Below are 20,577 nucleotides of genomic sequence, written 5' to 3'. Positions count from 1 at the left end.
GCGGCCATGGCAAGGTCAAAGGCAGTATACATCCGCTCGCAAACTTTTTCCGAAAATTTGGGCGAGCGGATGTAATTTTGTCTCAGAGCAGCGACCCGGCTCGGCTCGGCCTCTTGGTAATCTTTGAAAGCCAATTGGGACGCAGCGAGGGACTCCTGCAGAGTTTTCAGCTCGTCTATATGCTTGACTGCATCAGCCGAGCGGCCTGCCTTCTCGCCATCAAGCTGGTCCATCAGCTCCTTTACTTTCTGCTCTAGACCCCGAGCCTCCATATTCTTTTTCTCCAGGTCGGAGATAGCCGTGTTTTTCCGCTCGGTCGCCAAGCTTATCTTGTGATCCAGTGATTTTTTTACTCGCTCGAGCTCGGCCAGATGGTGAGCCTGGTCGGCCGCTTTCTTCTGCTCTGCCGCTAGCAAATCCTGAGCCTTCTTAAGCTCCTTTTGCAGCTCAGAGTATGGTGGGCCTCGAGAGCCGGACGGACCGACTGCCGCCTTCAGTTGCCTTAGTTCTTCATCCACCATGGCCAGGCGGTTGAAGACAGCAATCTCCTCCACCCATCTCTGACAAAAATTAAAAGTTGTTAGTGGCCGATTGGAAGAAAGGCATACAAAACTTGCGAAGAGAATAAACTTACCCCTGTGGCCTCCTGCATATGGCTATTGGCCAAATTTCAAAGGGGGATCAGTGCGACGCGCGACCGAGCGTCGACCCACATCTCAGCTAGGGGCCCCTTCAAGGTGATGATATGCTCGGGCGCTGTTGGTCAGTCGGCCTCTGGCAGCAGCTCTTCAGTCGGAAGATGCAGAGTGACCCGTACAATGCGGCCATGACCGAGGGTCGTCTGACCGGCGGTCGGAAGAGGATCAGAAGTCGGCGCCGAAAACTGAGAATGAATGGTTGAACGCTGGACTGGTTGACGAGTGGGCGGAAGGGTGCTGACCGGAATAGCCTCAATTGGGGCTGTCGGCTCGTCCCATTCAGAGGGCATCCGGTCGGACGAAATGGCTTCGACCTCTGGAGCCTTGCCGCGAGCAGTTGCAGTGACCCGCTCGGATGGTTGGACTGCGGAGGTAGCCGATCGTAGGGGAGTCTCCGCTCGGCGCCTCTTTTGTCGAGGTTACTCCTCCTCCCGAGCGGAACCTTCCTCTTGGACAGTTGGTCCTCTGCTGGGGTTGGCTCCGCTTGCCACGTTCTGATGAAAGGCCTGAGCGGCCGACTCTTCCTGAGTCCCGCTTTCCCCTTCATGCGAGCCGACCGGCTGGATGCCGAGCGTCTCCATTTCTTTGGCTGTCACGGCTTCTAGCGCCGCCGCCTTTTTCTTCAGAATGCCGGCCATTACCGACTCCATGACGATATCCGCTGCAAAGGAAAGAAGAGAAATCAGTTAGCAATCAAAGCATATGCCCAAGTAAAATTCTTACCGAAGCTGCTCGGAAGAGGAGTCCGTATAGGACTCAGGCCGAAGATGTACATCACTCCTTCATGAAGAAGCTTATTGATGTCAAGCCGCAGACCGGTTAGCATATTTGCAGCATGAAGGTAATCCGGTCAGGTCTTGAATTTCTTCAGCTCAGGAGTAGGGGGTAGGTCGACCTACCACTTGGTCCGGAAATTGGCCTGATCGGGCATACGAATATAGAAAAAAATACTCCTTCCAATGTTTATTGGAAGAAGGCAGTTTATTAAAGAAGACTAAGTCGGGCCGAGCTTGGAACATGAAGGTGCCCGGCTCGGACTGCTTGGGGTAATAGAAATAATAAAAGACCTCCGGTCGGAGGGGGATGTTGTGGATTTTGAACAAAACAATAACACCACAAAGAAGGCGAAAGGTGTTGGGTACTAGACTGCCGAGCAGAACACCAAAAAAGTTACAAACATCTATAATGAAGGGATGTACAGGGAAACGCAGACCGGCAGTAAACTGGTCGCGGAAGACACAGAAAGCTCCGCGCGGCGGCCTGTGTGGCATAGCGGAGGGACCGGCTAAAAGAAGTTCAAAATCACCGGGAATTTCAAAATTATCTGTCAGAATATCAAAGTCACGATGATTGAATCGTGACTCCATGGTAGTGTACCATGGGCCGAATGACTGGTCTCAGGGTAAGAAGAACTAGCCATGGTCCGATCGGAAGGAATCAAAAAGGCCAAGGAAGGCAGAAGAAAGAAGACAGCAAACGAAGAGAGGCCCCAAGGATTGGAACTTGGGAAAGAAATGCAGAGAAAGCACAAAGACCAGAGAGAAAAGAGAACCTTACAAGGAAGAGGAGGATTGAAGGAGGACCACCGGAGATCGCCGGAAACAGGAGAACACGATCACCTGAACTCTGGACCGCAAGGAATAACCGGGGGCACGCGAGAGCATAAGTGAGACCGTGGAGGAGAAAGCAAAGCTCTTATAGGGCGGAGCCCGAGCGACCTCCACCGTCGGATCCAGGTCACGGGAGCCAAAGCACACATCCAGCCGTTCATTTCAAACCGCCTCGATCTCGTCGCTCGACCATGCCGTCGCCATACAATGACGGCAGTGCGCCACGTGGCAGTCAGCTATTCGATGCATTTAATGAGCGCATGCTCAGACTTAATGTCGAAGATTGGCGCAGATTACGAGGAGATTCGAGGAATGTTGCTGTTGACTAACCTTACGGCCATCCCTACGGGAGGCCGAGCGGAGGATAATGGCACGAAGGAGCCGCCCGGCTAAACTCGCAGTCCAGTCAGTCGGACTAATCGCCTCCTTCGACTAGACTTGAAGGGGAGGCAAGTGATCCGGCGGTAAGAACAGGGGACCCCGTTCTGGGGAGTCAACGCCACGTGGAAGTCAAAGGGCCAGGTGGTCGATAGGAGAAGGATGAACCGACTGGACACCCGAGAAAAGGTTGGATCAATAGGCCGACCAGAGAAGTGTTGGTCGATCGCCCGGTCGGCCGACCGATGTCCAACTGATGGCAAAAGGCGCCCTGGCGGGAGTCGGGGTTTCGGCGCTCGTTGAACGGGATCATAGGGCCGAGCGGATGGCACGCTCGGCCGAAGACATAAGGTAGCATACTGCTAACAGTCTCCACAGAGCACATTACCGAGAATCTCCCAAGTAGATCACTATACATGACCGGCCGGACGTAAGGCGAGTGCTGGCCGGCCGGATGACCAACAGGGAGTAAGGAGAAAAGGACAAGGGACATCTTCTGACAGCGGGCATGCTCTATAATCCAGCCATATTTCAAATCTTACGACAAGGGGTTCCGCTGTCCCATCGAAGACATGATGGGACTGTAGTAGTATGGTGTCAGGTAAGCCTTCTGACAAGCCCTTGCTGAGGTATGGGCTAGGGACACGTATTCGCCTCGGTACGTGTGCATGAGCTCCTTCCCAGCTCTATAAAAGGAGCCTCGCACTTCACTGGAGGTACGCAATATCACATATTCGACGCCACTTACTTGTTCGCTTACCTGACTTGAGCGTCGGAGGGTCGTCGCCGGGAACCCCTTCCCGGCTCGACTTCTGTGCAGGTTCACCGGAGGCCCGTGCGAACAGTCAGGAGATCCACGTCAGCCGCTTGGAGAGCGCCACGTGCCCAGCGTCCGTTGATTCAGCTTTCGGACTGGATCAAATATAGATCTCTAAATTTTGCATGTGTGGTCGGCGACTAAGTTTGATTTCGAGTCCTGACTCAAAAATTATGACCATTTGAATTTCAAAGAGTCATGTTGGGTTGGTCTAGTATCAAATAGTGAATATTATAGTCAGTATTTTGCATAAACAGGTGGTTATCTTCTCAAGAAAAGAACTAGTCTTGAATACTTCTGTCCTTCAGAACACATCCCTCAAAAAATTGAGGTGGACCTATCAAATTTGGGTGTTGGAGATAGAGTTCTAGCGCGTGATGTTTTACCCCACCCTTAGCTGAAGTTGTTGAGGAAGATAGTTGGCTACAAGACAATCTGTAAGATTTTAGCAACGGAGTCGAAGGACCCAAAAACTAAGCTTGGAAGGAAGGAGACCAAACAAATGACCCAGCAACTAAGCTTGGAAGGAAGGAGACCAAAACAAATGACTCAACAACTAATCTTGGAAGAAAGGAGACGAAAACAAATAAACCAAAAACTAAACCTAGAAGAAAGGAGACCAAAACAAATGACCCAAAAGTCAAACTTGGAAGAAAGGAGACTAAAATGGCAGTAGGAGAAGCTTACTTAATATGCTCAAATCCTTAAATCTCGTGGAAAATTCATTTGTAGCATGAAAACTTGTTTTCTACTACGGAATGTCCCCTAGGGTTGGTATGATACAAGACTAAAATTAGTGAGCTTGAATTTCCTATGATTGAAGGAATGAAATCTTCCTTTTTTGAGTTTTACAATTTTTTTATTATAAAATAAACTCAACCTTTTTTTGTTTTATTGGTAAGAACTGTCTTTGTTGTTGCTTGTTGAATCTTCTATTTATTAATCCTATTTTATGTAGATTTATTCTAATAAATATAGAATATGGTTGTTTGATCTACCTGTTCTTCACTGCTGGAGTGCAAATTTAAAACCAGTTTTATGGTCAATTCTATCTTCAGAAAAAAATTGCATAATAATCATTTTTATATAAAAATATTGATTGTAAAAAAAGAGATTGGTAGCGTTTCCCCTTATTTTTTCCCCCCTCTTTTTTCTTCTTCTCTCCAAAGTAAAAAAATTAATGTATCAATTTAAGATCTAGCCTATATTATATAATTTAAAGTCTAAATCATGTTTTAAACATGTAGATGATATAGGTTAAATAATCTCGCAACAATAATTTTTTTTTCAAATTTCCCTCAATGTACAATATTGAGAAAAAAGAAAATGTTCTTGCTTTCAATTTTTTATTGTCCCTTTTAACAATAAACATTTAGTTTTCCTCTCCTTTGACAATTTTTTATTTCCATTTTGTAAAATACTGGAAAAATGGAGAATAATAATAAGAGAATTTTTTGGAATTTTTAGTAATTTTTCAGGAATTTTTCGGAGCTCGTATGGTCGAGTTTACGGGGATGAAAACGGGGCCCCGGGAAAGCCTGTTTAGGCTACCCCATTTAAGAGAGGAAAAGTTTATTTATTTATATTCTTTTTCTTTTCTTTTCTTCCTCCCCCTAAACGTCGTTTTCACTCCCTCACCGCCGAACCCGACGCGCCCTCTTCTTCATCCTCATTTGCGCCCTAACCTCCCTTCCCAACCGGCGCCGATCACTTCTCTACATCTCCGGGTGGCGCCGAAGCTTCTTTCCCTTCTCCTCCGTGCGGCACCGAGCCTTCATCTCCTTCCCCTCCGGTACAAGAGCGGTGGCCAAGCCTTACACCTCATCCTTCTTCTCGCGATCTAACCGACGCCGGCTATCTCCCTTTTCCTCTTCTCTGTGAAGCCAAGCCACCCTCTAGCGCCGGCAGCCGACCCAGTTCCTTTGCCCTAGACCTGCCGAAGCCCTCCAAGTCGTGCCCTAGTTCTGCTTGGGTTGTTTCCGGCCAAGAGCAAGGAGGATTTAAATCCGATGTTTCTTCCTCGTGCCCTAGCTTGTGTTCCTCCTCAAGTCGCCAACCCTTTTGCTCGATCACATCAGCGACTTGCTTGATCCGGTTGATATCAGTGGGGTTCAGAGAGCAACTAGCTGAGAGAGGTGGAGCAATAATCACGGCTGTGAGGTATATGTATTGTGACCTGTGGAGTTAAATTGTGTGTGCTGTGAATTGGGTAAGGAACTGAATCCGAATAGACATCTAGTGATAATCTTAAATTGATTTTTGAATTTATTAATCTGTTGGCAATGGAGATTGGATTTCATTTCCAGTTGTGAATTTAATTGGAGTTTAGTTACATATTTAGATTCACTAGTAATCATTTATTTGAGGAAATTGTTAAGGTGGATGATATTAACAGAAAATGATTATTTGGTGTTGGATGTGTTTTGGAAGAAAAGGGTGAGATCATTAGATTTGATTTATTGAGGTTTGGCTTGCATTATCCGATCTACCATAAACCTAAGTGTTGATTGTATATTTATTTCAGGGTTCCGATTCGGGACAAGAGCTTTGATTAGAGGACATTCAACACGATCTATGATGAGGCGGGTACCTTGACTTATCTTTTCGATATGTCTTGTTGATATGTTTAGTAGGTTATAACCTTAGTAATAATTATGTTCATCCTTGTTTCAATATGTCACTACCGGATACCTGTTACATGCTTGTTTGCTCACCTGTTATGCATTATATGTTAATACTCACATGATTATATATATGATTTTAGAGGTAGTGACAAATCATGTCTTATTATGCTCAGGACCTAGGTTTTGATATCCTATCTGACCTGTGTACTTGAGATCTTGGTATTTGACCATCGATATTACGGTACTCATTTTATATATATGGATATGGTTATACTGATCAGTTGATTGCTATGCTTAGTGTTATGCATCATGATTGCATGCTGCGCGATTGTCGGCTCCACTATGGTTGAGCACATCGCCAGTTACATGTACTGCACACACCACCACTCATGGATTAGTGGTATATCAGGCAGGTGTGTGGCGGTTCTGCTGTTTGGCTCTGTTGGTCAGGTGACTCAGCGTGGTAGCCGGCAGACAGTTCCGCTCTGTTTTGCTCCGCTGGCATTTAGTGTAGCAGCTTGATAGCCGACAGACTGTGGACTCTGTTTGGATCCGTTGGTCAGGTGACTCAGCGTGGTAGCCGGCAGAGATACCTCCCCGTCATTGTGTACCGGGAGATGAGAGCATTGAGCTCCCCCATTTATGATTTGGGGTCAGAGGACAGGAGTACTCCGACAGCATCCCGTCCACTCAGTCACTCATCAGGTGTAGTGATGGTAGAGTGCACGGTTGTCACAGCCCTACCCACACGGTCTCACCATTGTGTGTGAGGTAACTAACTTGCGTCAGGGGTGACCAGGACGCATCATTGGCATCATACGCACTTATGCATTTATTGCTTGTGTTTGCTGCACTTATATGCTGCATTTGGATGGATGCATATGTTTGACATGCATACAGGATTTATGACACTTTCGGTCTGACGACCTGATTTTTCTGATAGGTGGACCTGGTGAGTACAGTTCTCTTCAGTCCTCTTCCATTATGCATTACCTTCTTTTGTTCACGAGACTGTACTCCATAGTTATTACTATTTGTTATAGTTTACTATACATGTCAACTAGGTATCTGCTGAGTTGTTGAACTCACCCCGTGGACACTATCTTTTTCAGGTACTAGGTTATTTTTGGAGACGCTTGGTGTATCCTGGCTGCCGGTCCCCACATTACATCAGAAGACATGTCTACGCGTTTGTGTACTTTTACTTCGGTATTTATAATTGGTTTATTTAGCTTTGTGTTCCGATTTTATTTCTGGAATTGTTATATTGTTGTGTTGTGTTGTTGTGTGGTGTAAGCCTAGCCGGCTAGCAGTGATTTATTTGGTTTTGTATGGGCTAGTATTTTATGTTTTTCCGCTGTATTGGTTTTGATTTCAACCGAATGGGTTGTTTAAAATATATATAACTGCGTGGTTGTTGTTATACTTGTCCAGTCGTGTAGGCTGAGATTGTTAACTACGTGGTTGTGTATATATTCCAGCCGCATGTGGCTGATGTATATTATGTCTGTAGAAATGCTTCAGATTGTCACCCGTACAGGGGAGGTGCTGCCGAAATTTCTTCGGACAGGGACTTCCTCGGGGCGTGACACATTTGCCTTACTTTTTATACTTTTTAGTTCTCCAAACAAATATGATTTACAGATGATCCATTTTGATAACTAGGAGAAGTGAATTTTAGACCTAATTAAGTTTCATTTCTTTATTTATGATTAATCAGCCAAAGGTCAAAAATAATAACTTCAATAATCAATCTAGTCATTGAAAAACATATTCTAAAATTGAAAAAAGTCATTATATCTATTTTTTAGTGCTCCTGCAAATAGACTATCAACAAGAATACTCGCGCTAAAGACTATAGCTTCTTGTTATGTTATCTTAGTTGATCAACAACTAATTTACAAGATATGGGACAAGAGATTGATGAGGTTCCACGAATCAAGTGTTAAAATGACTAATCTCAAGATGAGATGTCTCAATACTCAAGCTTCATGCCAATTAAAGACCTAATTTGATACTAGCAAGCTCCATTTTAAGATGATAAAAGTCAAGTAAAAAATGGAAGAGATTTCAAATGTATAAACCACTATAACTTAACAACACAATGTAAGGTAATATCATCGACAAACAAAACACTAATGTCAATTTTTCATTTACACATGCGGTTTGTCAGACCATATTTGAAGAATTCACAAGGCCTAACCTTTCGGCTTGAGATGCAAACTCATGTGCTAGCACAAAACTTGTTAGACAATTCCTTTCAAGTGAATTTTTTTCACTTTCTACAACCTCCAAATCTTATGAATAAATGTCATGCTCATTAAACATTGTATTAAATGACATTAGAGTGCCTTAATACCACATTAGACAAAAATATGAATTATCAAAACAATAATTTAGCTCCCATTAGTTAAAATGCCAATAGAGTGTCAATATGAATATTTATTGAATCACAAATTTTAGCATTTATATTTTTCTTAAGAAACAAGAACATTACCCTTTAATCCCTCCCAAAAGCTAAGCTTTTTAAAATTAATATAACACAATTCAAAGTGACTCCAGTCAAAGCTCAATCAATCAATCGAAACGAACTAATTTTGAATTCTCCAATTTGATTTTAAAAAATAAAAAATATTATTATTTTTAACTCATCAAATATTAGTTAATAGGAGAACTTTAATTTTTTTTCTTTATTTTTTTGAGCCCTTGTTCTAATTGAACGCTCAACCTAATTATTTAATTTTTTTATATTAATTTATTCTACATGACAGTTTCCCAGTTCTTGTGTCTTTAATTGTATAAATGTTTAAATTTAATAGTGATTTGTATTGTCGAACTCACTCGATCTCCTATCTCTTGCCATCCTAATAATTAGTTGATTATTTTAATTCAAATAAATAAATGATAAAAATAATTTAAGTTAATGGTTTTTTAATGCATTTTGTCCTATCTCAGATTAATCCAATCGAACTTGTTCAAAAATCCAAATTATCATGGGCTGAAATATTTAATTAGCATAACAATGATTTTACGACAATTGTTATATATTATCTTGAATTATAGAATCAACAAATTTACTAACTCATTTTCAAAATCAAACAATGAGTTGAAATTAAAGCAGAATCAACTTAAAAATATAATTAAAATAAGCTTTTTCATTTGATTATTTGAATACATTACAAGCTATATATAATTTGTTAATAGATGATTTTTTTGCTAGGATCAATTTTATTTTAAAATCCTATATAAGTAAAATGAAAATGGGCTAATGGGATATTAAAGTTGTGGAATTTTAAAAAGGTGTACTTAACTTTTAGATTTCTTAAAGGGTGTATTTGTTTTCCATTTTCTCTCTCCCACTAATTATTGTGGTACTATATTTAAAAAATAACACCATTGCCGTCTTGAATTTCAAAGAACATCACCGTTGTGACCACTATAGTGGTGCTACATTTTAAAAATCAATACCACTATGGTGTTGATTTTCAAAAATAACACCACAATGATGTAGATTTTAAGATTTATGCAACATTAAAGCAATATTGATTTTCCAATGCATCATTACAGTGATGATATTCTTTGAAATTTACAACGGTGTTGTTCTTTGAATACAATACCATAGTGGTTGGTGGAAGAGGTAAAATAGAAAACAAATGCATCATTTGAGAAATTTATAAGTTAGATGTACCTTTTTATAATTCCACAATCTTGAGTATGATTTTTGGTCAATTACTATGTAACGACCGCCCTTCTTAATCCTAACCTAAGGCACGGACGTTACTCTTTTCATACCTTCTAAGGACATTGTTATTTGCACATCGCTCGATTTAGAAATCTACTCTGAACTTGTTTCGATTGTTAAACCATGGTTTGGAGCGAAGCAGAGCTGAGAGGTACTCTATAGTTGCGAAGGGGTCTAGACCGTGTGACCCTAACCAGCCCTGTGGGCCTTAGCCGTGAAGGGGCATGCCATGGTCGTGTGGTGATGACCAGACCATGTGGCCTTACCAGACCCAAGTTTGGGCATGACCGTGTGCACCACACGGTCGTGTGGCTTCCACACGGCCGTGTCACCTGGTAGTGAAGAAGAGGGGCACGACCGTGTGTCTCACACGGTAATGTCACCTCGGTTGTGACGAAGGGGTGCACGGCCGTGTGAAACCACATGGCCGTGTCATCTTACCCGAGAAGAAGAGGTGCACGGTCGTGTGCTTCACACGACCGTGTCACCTTAACCGAGACCAAAAGTGATGCACGGCCGTGTGAAGCCACATGGTCGTGTCACTACGGCCGACAGGAAGAGGTGCACGGCCGTGTGAAACTACACGGCCGTGGCACCCTGGCCGAAAAGGAGCTGGTGATGGTCGTGTGAATCCACACGACCATGTCACCAAGGCCAAGAGGGGGAAGGTGATGGTCATGTGAATCCATATGGCCGTGTCACGGGCCGTGCAGGGGTCACACACAGCACAACAAAGGAGGTTGGGTCTCCCCTTTTTACTCCCTCTTGGCTTATTGTTCTCTCCCATTTCTTTAGAAAGAGTCTTTGACATGATAATTGCTAACAAACTATCAATTTCATCATACACAACTCTTAATAGCATTTTTATACTAAGTGGAATAAGACAATAGGTCCATCAGTACCAAAATCTAACATATTTCATGCACTAGCAAGTTCCAAGATCACTTCCCACTGCTCCGTCACACACACCAGCAAACATTGCTCCTGCTGCCCCTCCTTACTCAAGCTTTCCTTTACCTTTATCTGCGGTATAAAGAAAAGTAATCTATAAGCCAATGCTTAGTGAGTACCATCTACTCACAAAACAATGCATTAAAAAGGGAAAACATGCTTTGCAAAACTGCTTGAAGGAACACAAAACATGCACTCAATAATTACTCATGCTAAAACCCATAATTTGGAAATATCTACCTGACATGTATTTTCAAATAGACTCATCATGCAAACATCAACATTTTTAAATAGGATTATCATGAGACGTCAACATAAAACCATGCTTGTATTGAAAACAAGTAATGAAAACCCTAAACCTTGCCATACAATAGAGTTCATCAAAACGACACCTTATAGTCTCTAATTCCCAAACATAAGAATGTCTTCACTTAAATAAACAATGAACTTGGGAAAACTTCATATTACGTACTAGTGAAAATAATAATCAACTTGCTTTGGGTCCGGCATTGTACCACTTTGCGTGCATCCTTAATAAGATCTGAGGTAGCTAATCTCGAACCTATTAAGGTACTACTAGGCGATCTAGGGGCCTAGGGGCGATCTAGGAGCCCACCCACGGACCTTGTGTCCAGTACATGTCATCTTAAAGTAAATACTTTCTTTTTAATAATTCTTTCTTATACTTGCACTAATTTGTCATTTCAACAAACACCTTGTGTGCACTTGATCCCTCACACTTATAGGGAAGCACCTTGGGACACTTGATTATGCTTCTTAGTCCCAAATCTTAATGGGAAGCAAATCAAATACTCTAAACGTGCTCTTAATCCCAAACTTTAGAGGGCATCTTATAATTATAACATCTATCTCCTTTAACATACATAAAACATATCATGGCATGAATCTTCTTTTAACTTACATAGATACATCCTACAACATGCATCGACGAAGCAACTTATACCGCAGATGAGAAGTACTTATATCCTTTTGCTAGATCTTACTGTTATAGAGGGTGTAGGGAAGAAAATCCTCTCTTGAACGCCTTAATCTCAAAAACCCTTTTTCAGCACGTACTACTTCCTTGGGAGAGACCCTCCCCTTAGATTCTCCCCTTGAAAACCTTAAGAATTGAAGCCTTAGGGTTCCTTGGCAGAAACTTGAAAGGGGGTAGAAGAGAATTTCGGCTAGGGAAAGGAAGAGAAGATGAAAACTAGGGTTTTCTCTCATCCATCCCCTTTTATACTAAGTGGAAGTTGAAACATCTCCTCCCACAAAATCTACTTATAAGGAATTATTTCTTATTGTCAATGTGATGCTTTACTACCACCTAATGGCTACTTAAATTAATTCTAAGTAAGAGGTTTAGGGTTCAATCCTAACCCAGACCATTTATGATTGTATTTTTATTTCTTTTTCTCTTCTTCTACTTCTTTTTGCTTTATTTAAATAGAAGAAATTTATGGGAGTTACATACTATAAGTCTATTCTTTGAATACGGTACCAAAGTGATTGATGAGTAGGGATGTAATCGAGTCGAGCCGAGCTGAACTCTTGAATATTTGAGCTTGACTCGTTTATAATCAAGCCGAGCTCGAGCTTTATTTAACGAATATATTCATGGCTCATGAGCTTATTCGAGCTTTTATCGAGCCTAAACGAGCTTAATAAATATAAATCATAAATTTAAATATTTATTAAAAATTAAATTATATATTTAGAAAAAATTATAATAATATTATTAAAATTTATAATTTTATTCTAATAAATAAATTTAATATATTTATCTATATTTTTCATAAGTAGAGTGTAAAATCTATAAATTTAATATCAAAACTATTATTTTTTTATTTAAAAGTTGCTTAATGAGCTTAACGAACGTGTTCACGAGTTAACGAGCCAAATATTGCGAAGCTTGAGCTTGGTTTGTTTATCTTAACGAGCCTCATTAAACGAGCTTTTATCGAATCGAGCTTCGAATAGCTCGCAAACGGTTTGGTTCATTTACACCCCTATTGATGAGAGAGATAAAATTGAAAAAAAATGCATCTTTTAAGAAATATGAAAGTTAGATGTGTTTTTTTTTGACACCACAAATTTAAGTATGCTTTTTGGTCATTTGCCGTAAGTAAAATTGAAATATTTTCTCTTCTCTCATGCATTAGAAATTGAAAAAGAAAATGTATATAGAAATAGTTTTTTTCCTCCTAATCTCTTCTTCCATAAACATAATATTCTCATCTTCAATAAACATAACAACGCCAGCAAAATATTGGTGCAACAATCTCGATTAGATTAGTTACATTCATATTATTTAGTTTGAGCTTACATAAACAATTGTAGTTCCATGAATCGACACGATGAAATTTTTTATGATTTTGAAGGTTTTTGATATAATATATATTCTTAAAAATAAAAGAATATCCTTAATTAATTATTTATAATATTATTTTTTAAAACAAAAATTATCAAAATAGTATCCATGCTCATCCTGCTACTTAAAATATATCTGCGTCTCCATTTAAAGCAACTTCGAACAAAATTACATCACTTTAAAATAATTGTACCATTTTAGAATAATTTTTATTAAAACTGCATCATCTTGATCAAAACTACTTTAATATAAAGATATATTATTTTAAAGGTATGAACAACATAATTTTAGAGTAGTTTTAGTTAGTACAATTTTAGTTAAAGCTATTTTAAAATTGAGTACCTTTCGATTTTATATAAAATTATGTTTAGAATATTATTTTAATATTTTTTAAAAAGATGATACCTTTCAATGATATAGATAATTAGTAACATTTTTTAAAAACATTTTTACTATAGATATATTTATATATTTAGTATATTAGGTAAAATAACCTATTTTATGATAGTGATGGTAAGAGGACTCCGTGCAATAAGGGTTTCAATAATGCTAGAAAATAGTATTTTGCTTTTTTTTTTTAAGAAAGTGATATATGCTAGAAAATAGATAGTAATAATTGTTGATTTTAAAATTCTAAATAAATGATATAAATGTTAGACTTCAAGAAAATTAAAGAGATATTTTATATTGAAAATCAATTCATTGAATTCTTGAATTCTTATCATTAAGAATTGGTCCAAGCTTTCTTTTATACTCATCCATTTAACTCTTACAATGTTTATCTAGTAATTGTACCCCTATATATAGGTATCACTTGATTCTTATTTTTTTCACTAATCGTAGTGTATCTACATCTCTTCCACAATGAACCTTAAAGGATCCTCCACATTTTTCTTTTTATTTATTTTACTTCTCGTAGCCCAATGTGTATATGGTTATAAAATAAACAATACGAAACTAGTTTCAAAAGTGCACAAGCTAAGTCGTGATGCCTTCCCTCATGGCTTTGTATTTGGCACCGCTGCATCTGCTTATCAAGTTGAGGGAGAGGCACTCAAGGGTGGTCGAGGACCTAGCATTTGGGATGCATTTATAAAAATTCCAGGTAACATACTAAACTTTTAAATTTTATAGTTTTACATATTTCTTTCTCGAATGAAAGTTATATAATGAAGTAAATTTGAATTTGATTTATTTGTTGTGATGTAGGTCTTATTCCAAATAACGCAACGGGTGATGTAACAGACGATGAGTATCATCATTATAAGGTCAAATGAATATTTTTTTTGTTATCATTGACTATTTAATAATTTTAAATTTAATAACAAAAAGCAAAAAAATATAATTTTTATGAAGAATCAAATATTAAATTTTATTTTTAAATCATTACTCCATTGGTTCAAGATTTTATTTTTAATAATTTAAAAAGATCTTACCTAATGTAACTTTATTTTTGATAATTAAGTTAAAAAAAAAACAAATTTTTGATATTCTCATTGTTGATATTTGGAGACAATTAAAATGAAATTAAATTGGATTTGATCTTTTTCTTAAATATATTAAAATTTGAGTTTTGTCTTGTAGGAAGATATTGACATTATGAAAGAGCATAATTTTGATGCTTATAGATTCTCGATCTCTTGGAGTAGAATTTTCCCAAGTAATTGAAGTTATTATTCTTTTTCATAATATTATATACACCATCTTACCATTTGAAAATAATAACAATTTGTTATTTCTTTTTTCTTGTAGATGGAACTGGCGCCATTAATTGGGAAGGTGTTGACTATTATGATAGACTAATTGACAATTTAATACTCAAAGGTAATTTATTTTTATCTGATTGTTAAACAAATAAGTTTGGCATGCTTTCATATTTTTTTAACCTTTCTATCTTCACATTAGGTATTATTCCATATGTCAATCTCTATCACTATGATCTTCCATTGGCACTCCAAAATGAGTATTTGGGTTAGTTGAGTCCGAAGATAGTGTAAGTAGTAAAATAGAATAATTACTTATATTGTTGAAATTAATTTTGCTTACTGTATATTTAAGAATTTCTAATCTAACTTATTAAAAGATGTTATAAATATTTTATTTAGTTTATAATCAATTTGTTTAGGGATGCATTTGCGGATTATGCTGAATTTTGCTTTAAGAGATACGGTGATAGAGTGAAAAATTGGTTCACATTTAATGAGCCAAGAGTGGTGGCAGCTCTAGGTTTTGATACTGGTTCTCAAGCCCCTGGAAGAGCTACTGGTAGCAAATTTGGAGGAAACTCATCTACGGAGCCTTACATTGTGGCTCATAATCTCATCTTATCTCATGCTGCAGCAGTTAATAGATATCGTGAGAAGTACCAAGTAATATGCCTTTAACAAGTTTATGTATTAATAGTAAATTCTTTCTTAGCTAATTCATAAAATCTCTTGCTATCAAATATAACAAACTCATTTAAAATTGTAAGTCTACAAATATACATAATACTAAAGTCATTTTCTTTTCTTATTTAGAAAGAGCAACAAGGAAAAATTGGAATTCTTCTAGATTTTGTTTGGTACGAGCCTCACACTTACTCTGACAAGGATAAAGCTGCTGCTCAGAGAGCTAAAGATTTCCATGTGGGATGGTAAGTAATTGTATATTCTTGGTTTCAACATCTAACTATGGTTAACCTTTTCAATGTAACCTAATTTTGTTTACTTTTCTTAGGTTCATTCACCCTCTGACATATGGATATTATCCTCAATCCATTCAAGACATTGTTAAAGAAAGATTGCCAAAATTTACTAATGATGAAGTGGAGCTAGTTAGAGGTTCATACGACTATTTGGGAATTAATCAATACACAACTTATTATGTTAAGGATAATACTACAATGAATCCTAAACCTATTAGTTATCAAGATGATTGGCTCGTTGAATTTAAATGTAAGATATATACAATATTTATTTTTGATAATGTTAAACTTAATAAAATGTTATGCTAATAATATTGTTCTACTAATAAATTCAGATGATCGAAATGGGGTACCAATTGGACCAAGGGTAAGAAATAACCTTCTTATAACTTTTTAGATTATATTATAGATTTTTGTTTTTTAAAACTAAATGTAAGGCTATAATTAATTGAATACAATTGTTTATATATCATTAGGCCCATTCTGATTGGCTCTACATAGTTCCATGGGGATTGTATAAGGCAGTGACATATGTCAAGGAAAACTATGGCAATCCAATTGTTTTTCTATCTGAAAATGGTAAATATTTAGCACTTGTTTAATGCATCTTCTATTTAAGAAATTACATTTATTATCTAACTACATGATTAATTGATTAAAATTATAGGCATGGATCAACCGGGCAATGTCACACTTCCAAAAGGCTTGCAAGATACTCAAAGGAGACATTTTTATCATAACTACATTACTGAACTAAAGAGAGCTATAGATGATGGTGCTTCAGTGATTGGGTACTTTGCATGGTCTCTTCTTGATAACTTTGAATGGAGACTAGGATACACATCAAGGTTTGGTATTGTCTATGTTGACTTTGAGAATAAAAAGCGCTTCCCGAAGGAATCAGCTCGTTGGTTCAAGAAGATTCTCCAAAGGAGTTAATAATTTTGTTCTTTTATAAATTGTTTATAGCCTTAGGTTATTTTTTTATCTTTTCTACTTTTATCATGAAATAATCACTCTTTGTTCTTTGAGGCTATAAATAAATAAAATTGCATTTCAATATGAATGTGTTTCATTTTGGCACTTTTAAAGAGATATTAAACTCCCTTCATCTATATAGTTTGTCTCATTCATTTTACATCGGTGACAAGCTTAATTAGGCTCATAAGTCAATCTAGTTTCTATCAAAATTGAATTGTATGGATGATCAATTATATAAGTTTATGATTAATGTTAAAGCTAAAATGAGAATGAAAAAAATTTTATATATATATAAGAGAACCTAAATATATATTTTTTCAATATATATTTATTTAAGGAAGCATAATAAGGATTAATACAAAATTTTAGTGTTTTAAACAAGTATAATATTTTTTGTCAGCCACTAGAAATGGTTTTAGAATCTTAATTTTATCCATACAATCTATTTTGGTAAATCTAAATTAATAATAAAAATTGACCTAAAAAATAGATAGGGACTATAAAATGCATTTATCATAAACCAATAGAAATGTGTTACTCACTATAAAATGAATCCCTATAAAATGAAAGGGACTATAAAATGCATTTAAAAATTGTATTTGGATGGGATGAATTTTTGCTTAAGTTACAATTCAGTTGTGAATTTTAAGTGTAATTTATACGATTTAGTCAATTAAAAGTCATTTAATAAATTTTTCTAGGTTTTGATTTAAAGGTAATATAACCTTTTTTAAGTGAGAAATATTGAATCATCTTTGATTTCATAATAAGTAAATCAAAGTAATCATGGAATCCCCATGTGCCACATGTTTTAAATAAGTGAATATAATTTTTTGATAAGAAGTTGTTACAATCATTATTATATATTTTTGATTGTTTGATCTATTATTCGGACTAGATGTTATGCCAAGAGCATTTATTGCTATAATGTTATGTTGTTCGGACTAAATAAGACATGTGCTACTTATCAATGGCTTATGAACAAAGTGTTCCCAAAGAAGATTGGGTGGAATATGGAGGGAGGTCTATGTGGATGATACCATTGTAGCCAGAGAGTGTCACGCCCCGGAGGAGTCTCTGTCCGAAGAAATTTCGGCAGCATCTCCCCTGTACGGCGGACAATCTGAAACTTTTCTACAAACACTATATACCTCAGGCACATGCGGCTGGAATAATAACAATAAAAGAAAATAAACACCACGCAGTTAATATCAAATTCAGCCTCTGGCTGACACAACCACGCAGTTAAAAATAAAGCAACTCACTCGGCTGTACCAAAATCAAAACACAAAACTGCTAGCCGGCTAGACTTACACAACCAATAACATAAATACAAAATACCACATAACAACGTCAACACTCCAAAAATAAAACCAGAGTACAGAGCTAAACAAACAAAACATACGTGAAACCGATAAGTCTTCTGATGTGACGTGGGGACCAGCAGACAGGATGCTCCAAGCGACACCATAAATAACCTAGTACCTGAAAAAGATAGTGTCAACGGGGGTGAGTTCAACAACTCAGCGAATACCAATGGACATGAGTAGTAAGATATATCTAACAGCAACAAACATGGAATACAGCTTCCTAATCATATATATAGGGAATATGCAAAATTGAAAGGTAACTGAGGAAGCTGTACTCACCAGGAACTCCTATCCAGACAAAAGGGTCGTCAAACCGAAAGTGTCAATAATCCTGTATGCAGGTCAAAAGTATGCATCCAACCAAAATGCAGCAACCAAATGCAGCAAACACAATCATAAGAATATAAATGCATCAATGCATATGATGCTAATGATGCGTCCTGGTCACCCCTGACGCCAGTCAGTCATCTCACACACAAATGGTGAGACCGAGTGGGTAGGGCTGTGACAACCATGCACTCTGTCGTCACTACTCCTGATGAGTGACCGAGTATGGAGTACTCCTGTCCTGTGACCCCAAATCATAAATGGGGGAGCTCAATGCTCTCAACTCCCGGTACACGGTGACGGGGAGGTATCTCTGCCGGTTACCACGCTGAGTCACCTGACCAACGGAGCCAAACAGAGTCCACCGTCTGCCGGCTACTACGCTGCTACACTAAATGCCAGCGGAGCCAAACAGAGCGGAACTGTCTACCGGCTACCACGCTGGGTCATATAACCAACGGAGCCAAACAGCAGAACCGCCACACACCTGCCTGATATACCACTAATCCATGAGTGGTGGTGTGCAGTACATGTAACTGGCGATGTGCTCAACCATAGTGGAGCCGACAATCGCGTAGCATGCAATCATGATGCATGACACTAAGCATAGTCATAAACTGATCAACATAACCATATCCATATATATAATATGGGAACCACAATATCAGTGAGTCAAATCCACAGATCTAGGGTATACAGGTCCTCTATGGTATAACAACCTAGATCCTAAACATATCTCCCTTCCATAATATATGTACCAACAATATACACAGATCAAAGAATCAAAGTCTAGGTACACGAATCATATGTGATATACAAATAGAGGTACACAAGCCGGTCATGGCATAAAAACCTAAGTATCAGATAATCTCGATACACATGACTGAAACCAAAAGTCCAGAACCTAGTCCTAACCTCAGTAAAACATGGTATGTCACTTATTCTAGAAACTAAGATACTCATGGTAATACAGTACTCATGACAATAAATCACATGATATAAACACGGATACGTCACAGGCGATAAACCTAACATGCTATGGATATCAAACAATGACATACCAAAGACAAACATGTTCATTGCTTGTAGTTATAAAATACTATGCATATCCAAAGACAATATCATAAAAGATAAGTCAAGAGGTACCCGCCTTCCGATGTAGATCGAGCTAATCAACCTCTATGTGAAGTGCTCGTCCTGAATCCGAATCCTGTAATAAATCATATGATTTAGCTAAGTTTTATTGTAAACCAAAATAGCTAAACCTAATTCTTCATTTACCCGGAACCCTAATTATTCCATCATTCGATATGATCTATATTAGTATCCGATTCAAGTCCAAATTCCCAGTAGCAAGACTTAGACCAGAACATAATTTAGATAATCAATGCTTACCCTATCCTCAAGTTTATCCAAAAAATCTCCCACCATACTGCAGCCACCCTATCAATAAGCACTTCTTGATCAATTTGACAAGAATTCAAAATGCTAAAATACTACGAATCAGATCTAGGCCCCATATAGAGATCAAATGAATACCATCGTCAGAAATCAAATGGGAAACAGAACAGAGGCACAAATGCTCACCATGTTCTACTTATACTCGCATCCAAATCCTTGTCGATCTCCCTGCATGAACAATGTCGGGAGAAGAGGCACAAGCAAGACAGTGATCGGGTGATGTAGCAGAGTCTGGTAATAGGTGTTGCGACGTACAGAGACGTGACAGAAGATCAAGTCTAGGCTCGGGAAAAGGAAACCTACAACCAGCCAGCACCTCTGTCAGCCTCCGATCAGGTTCACCGTCAGAGGAGGAAGGGAGTCTTCGGCGTCGGTGATTGTGAACCCAACTAGGGCACGGAAAATCGGCTGTGATGGTCGGCTCTGGCAGCTCAGAGGGAAGAAGGGTTCGGTCGGCGGAAGCTCGCGGCGTCGCGTCGGCCAGAGGAGAGAAAGAGGGCGTCGGGAGGCGCTAGGGCACAGGCGATGTGCTGGCTTCCTATGGCCGGTGATCGGCGC

At 38.3% G+C, this 20,577-nt stretch overlaps 1 long non-coding RNA gene and 1 pseudogene across 1 annotated transcript; one reads left to right on the top strand and one right to left on the bottom strand.

Annotated features, from left to right (window-relative positions):
• Positions 1 to 16,819, top strand: part of LOC122055036 — a 41,312-nt pseudogene extending 24,493 nt beyond the window's left edge.
• Positions 16,820 to 19,952: 3,133 nt separating this feature from the next.
• LOC121968447 lies at positions 19,953 to 20,372 on the bottom strand. The gene is made up of 3 exons (XR_006108146.1): positions 20,275 to 20,372; positions 20,146 to 20,187; positions 19,953 to 20,001 (listed from the first exon to the last, which is right to left on the bottom strand). It is a non-coding gene; the product is annotated as an uncharacterized LOC121968447 (long non-coding RNA).
• Between the last annotated feature and the right edge of the window lie 205 nt (positions 20,373 to 20,577).

This window comes from Zingiber officinale, chromosome 3B (assembly GCF_018446385.1).
Source record: "Zingiber officinale cultivar Zhangliang chromosome 3B, Zo_v1.1, whole genome shotgun sequence".
Classification (NCBI taxonomy): Eukaryota; Viridiplantae; Streptophyta; class Magnoliopsida; order Zingiberales; family Zingiberaceae; genus Zingiber; species Zingiber officinale.
Note: the sequence above shows the minus strand (reverse complement) of the source record. Positions and strands in the feature narration are given on the sequence as shown.